General features: G+C 45.4%; 1 long non-coding RNA gene across 1 annotated transcript; it reads right to left on the bottom strand.

Moving 5' to 3' along the window:
• Window positions 1-1309: 1309 nt before the first annotated feature.
• On the bottom strand, window positions 1310-3514 carry LOC120296365. The gene is made up of 2 exons (XR_005553302.1): window positions 2863-3514; window positions 1310-1503 (listed from the first exon to the last, which is right to left on the bottom strand). It is a non-coding gene; the product is annotated as an uncharacterized LOC120296365 (long non-coding RNA).
• Window positions 3515-4360: the final 846 nt, after the last annotated feature.

The following is a 4360-nucleotide window of genomic DNA, read 5'->3' as shown; positions in this document are numbered from 1 at the left end:
TTGTGAAAATATGGATATTATTATTTAATTAATTTTCGGAATAGATTTAATTATTTAATGAATTCTGAAAATTATTTTGGGACCCTAAATTCTCAGAATTTTGTGCCGATTGCTGTTGTGTATTCAGATTATGAATTTGATGATTGGATAATGCAAATTGATTGTTGATTGTGAAAAAGTATGGATTTTATTTAGAAAATCCCAAGTGTCGAGTTTGGCATTGAAATTGGATTGTTAATGGTTAATATCATAATTGGATTATGTGAGTGAAATGTAAAGTATCCGGGGATCGGTATCGAATTGTCGTGTGCTAGTTGAAAGGCTCGGGTCGCAAAAGAGTGGCTAGGCCGACCGGATCCTTATTTTGCTAGAAATGCCGTCAAGAGAGTGACGTGGCTCAGGTCGCAGTAGTGGCTAGGCCGACTGGACCTTTGTTCTTCTAGAAATGCCATCAAGAGAGTGACGTGGCTCGGGTCGCAGTAGAGACTAGGCCAACTGGACCCATGCTCCTTCGGGAATGCCGTCGACGTACTGACGAAGTCGCACTCCAAGGTGGGGAGGCGATGCCTGGCTATATGCCAGTAGATAGCTGAACTGCGAGTAAGCTATGCCCTTATTTGGCAGTGAATGACAATTGGAATGCATGTTGTGTGTTGTTGATGTGTCGGATTATGGGACGGAATTGTGTGGCATGAAATGGGACGTGTCATAACGATTTAGTCTTATAATCAGGACCACCGTGGTTGTTGGTTATATGAAAGTGAATGCGTTCCTGTTGTTTAAGTTCCTATTACTATCTGTGATTGAGCGATTTGAATTGTGCTAACCTACAGGAAGGAATTGAGGCGAGGTAAGTTCTCTGTGTGATGTGGCTAGGCCACTCTTAGGCGTATTTTCTTTCTAATAGGGGTTTAGGGGGTTGAACTTGCTGAGATATTGTCTCATCCCAGTTTGGGGATTAAAATTTCAGGTCCCTAGATGACGATCGTGGAGGACCCGAAGCCCTAAGTCTGGAAAGGTGGAGACTGAAGTATCGGTGAACGTGTCCTGCTAGTTGGTTTTAGGATAGTTCCCATTTTGTCGAGCCGGTCTATTTTGTAGATAGTCCAGAGTTGTATTTAAACCTATGTGTTTGTAAATGAGTGTTTGGTGTCACGCCCCGAACCCCGAGCGCGAGCACATCCCACTACGGTTGATCAAATGCGACATTCCCAGGTAGTGTCGCCGACCCCATTCATTTATTATTGCGCAAGCAGAACGTATTATAAAACCCCTGACAATAAACGGGATAGGAAAGCAGGAAGCAAAATCACCACATAATACTTTTACAAATCAACAGAATTACAAACAAGGGTCTACGACCAACAGTCTACAAAAGACCGGCTCTTAAAAATGAACTGTCCTACGACCTACAAGTCGAACACGTTCTCCAATCTTACGACTTCACATCTGCAACTACTCAAGGCCAACCAAAGCTATCTGGCCACTCCGTCCACCGGGGACCTGAAATTTTAATCCCACAACTGGGATGAGATGATGTCTCAGCAAGTTCAACCCCCTAAACCCCCATTAGAAAAAAAATACGCCCCGGGTGGCCTAGCCACATCACACAGAAGACTTACCTCGCCTCAGCCTTCATTTGCAGGTTAGCACAATTTATATAATTCAACCACGTACAATTATGATAACCAAACAACCGTGGCACAATCACATTATCAAAACAATTCAACCACTTGGATCGTCTCAGCGATCAATCGACTCGGCCGATTACATGTCATTCTAGCAAATCAATCATTGCTCTCAATCCCGGCCCTATAGGAAGGTTTAACAAACAAGTGGTAATCACGGCCCCACTCGGCACGACCTTTAATTAGGTGGTCCATCACGGCCTCACTGGGCACGACCTCTAATAGGTGGTTAATCACGGCCTCACTGGGCACGACCTCTCCTAGGTGGTACATCACGGCCTCACTGGGCACGACCTCTCATAGGTGGTACATCACGGCCTCACTGGGCACGACCTCTCATAGGTGGTTCATCACGGCCTCACTGGGCACGACCTCTCATAGGTGGTTCATCACGGCCTCACTAGGCATGACCTCTAATAGGTGGTTAATCACGGCCACCGGGCACGACCTCTCATAGGTGGTACATCACGGCCTCACCGGGCACGACCTTTCCTAGGTGGTACATCACGGCCTCACCTGGGCACGACCTCTAATAGGTGGTCAATCACAGCCAATCTCCCATCAATTTCTACACTTAGGATTTTATAAAGAATCCCTATTTATCGCAATCACACTCAATTTGCCACAACCAATCATCAAATTCAAATTCTAAATGCACAGCAGCGATCGGCACGAAATTCTGAGAGTTTAGGGTCCTGACAAAATTTTCGGAATTTATTAAATAATTAAATTTATTCCGAAAATAATTAAATAATAATATTCATATTTTTCACGATCCACACTCAATTTATAATATCCAATCATCAATTTCAAAATCCAACTACACAGCAAATGATCAAGCACGAAATTCGAAGAATAGGGATCAAAAATAATTTTTCCATTTTTTTAATATAATAATATTTTAATAATTTCGGAATATAATATAATATTATAAATTTCCAGAATTTCGAAGTAATTAAATAATTCAAAATTAAAATCATATTATGTCCCGTCAAGGTTTATTATTAAATAAACTATCTTAACCTTTAATTAAACACACTTTAAATTAAACAAACCTTTTAACCCAAATCACAATTAAATAAACTCAAATATCCACCTAAACTTGCTTAACTTAGACTAAGCACACTTAGGGCATAATTAACCGTCTAATCAAGGTTTAGTGAGTTAAACTCACCGGATTAGCGAGCTGAGCGGACCAAAACGACGGGGACGCCGAGGAGAACAACTTTCCTCAAAGCGGGCCGAGCATCCGGGCTCGGGAAGGCGGCCAAAACGGGCCAAAACCCCGCTGCAATACCCATTTTTGCAGCTACTGAGCAAGCTCGGAGGAGGGCTGATCCGGCGTCGGTTGGGGCGAGCAAGGGCGGCAAGGACTAGGCGGAGCTCCGGCGGGCTAAGGCGGGGGTGCACGGTGGCCGGAGGCGGCTGAGCCGTGGCCTAAACTGGCCGAACAGCCTCCTGGAGGCGAAGACGAGCGAGGACGATGGTGAGGGAGGCGGCTCGCGGGACAGCAGCGGCGTGCGAGGCAACGGACGGCGCGAGAGGGGTGCGCGACGGCGATCCGGCTGGACCGTGGGCTGCTCCGGCGTCTTCGGATCTGCTGGTGCATCGAGCTGTAGCGGAGATGGAGGAGAGAGGGGGTGACGGTGGTGCGAGCGGTGGTGCCGGCGTGCGGACGAACGGCGACCGTGACGGCTCCGGCGACGGCGACGAACGGTGGACGACGAGCGGCGAAGGAGGCGGCGTCCGGGCGGTCGGCTTGGCTGGTCCGGTCACGCATCCTCCCTCTTTCCCTTTCTCTCTCCTTCCCAAGATTGAAGATGATGGTGATGGCCCCTTTTTGGAGATTAAATCTCCACCTCCACTTGTCAGCCCTCAACTTTGGGCTTCAATCAGCATGACATCACCCCATGATGTCATCTTCCACTATCTCCTCTCCCACAACATCCTTCAATGGGCCCATTTTATTTTTTCGCCGGCATGAAACTTTCAGACATTAATTTCTTTAATTCCATTCAATTATCTTCCACCGAGTCCAATTGAAGTCCATAAAATTAATCCAAAGTCACCACACTTTAATTCACATCTTCACTTGTCCATACAATCAACTTAAGTCCCAAAAGTACGACCAAAGCGGGCCTACTAATTTCTCGAGCCAAATTAGTCATTCTCTCGATTATTTTGCTAAAAACTCAGCTTACATGAAAAAATATTCCAAAGATTAGTCAATATTCCTAAAATGATTTGTGACACACCCAGACTTCCAATTTCTGAATTTAATCTCAATTCAACGGTTAATTTCACTTTGGCACGATACTAGCGCGGCCCAACCTACCGGGTAGCCTTTAGAAATTTTTATGCATTTGACCTGTGGTTGATCATCTCAAGCCACAATGTACATCTTTGAAACATTGGCGACCTTCGGTTGTCGGGGTAATCTCAAGGTTTCAAATACGAACACATGGTACCCAATCGATAGAAAAGTCGATCCAGTGTCGATCGACAAGAATTGTGCGATCTGGTGGAATCACCCACACCTGATCACATGCTTGCGTCAAGTCGACCTATCTCCGATCTCTAATCGATTTTTAATTGTGCCGTAATGACCCTTGCAGATTAGCTCGGTCGAAAGGTCGCTTCCTTATCAAATTCTCGAGTCTGATGCATTAGAA

The sequence above is a fragment of the Eucalyptus grandis genome, chromosome 7, assembly GCF_016545825.1.
Source record: "Eucalyptus grandis isolate ANBG69807.140 chromosome 7, ASM1654582v1, whole genome shotgun sequence".
Classification (NCBI taxonomy): domain Eukaryota; kingdom Viridiplantae; phylum Streptophyta; class Magnoliopsida; order Myrtales; family Myrtaceae; genus Eucalyptus; species Eucalyptus grandis.
This window is presented reverse-complemented; position numbering and strand designations above follow the sequence as displayed.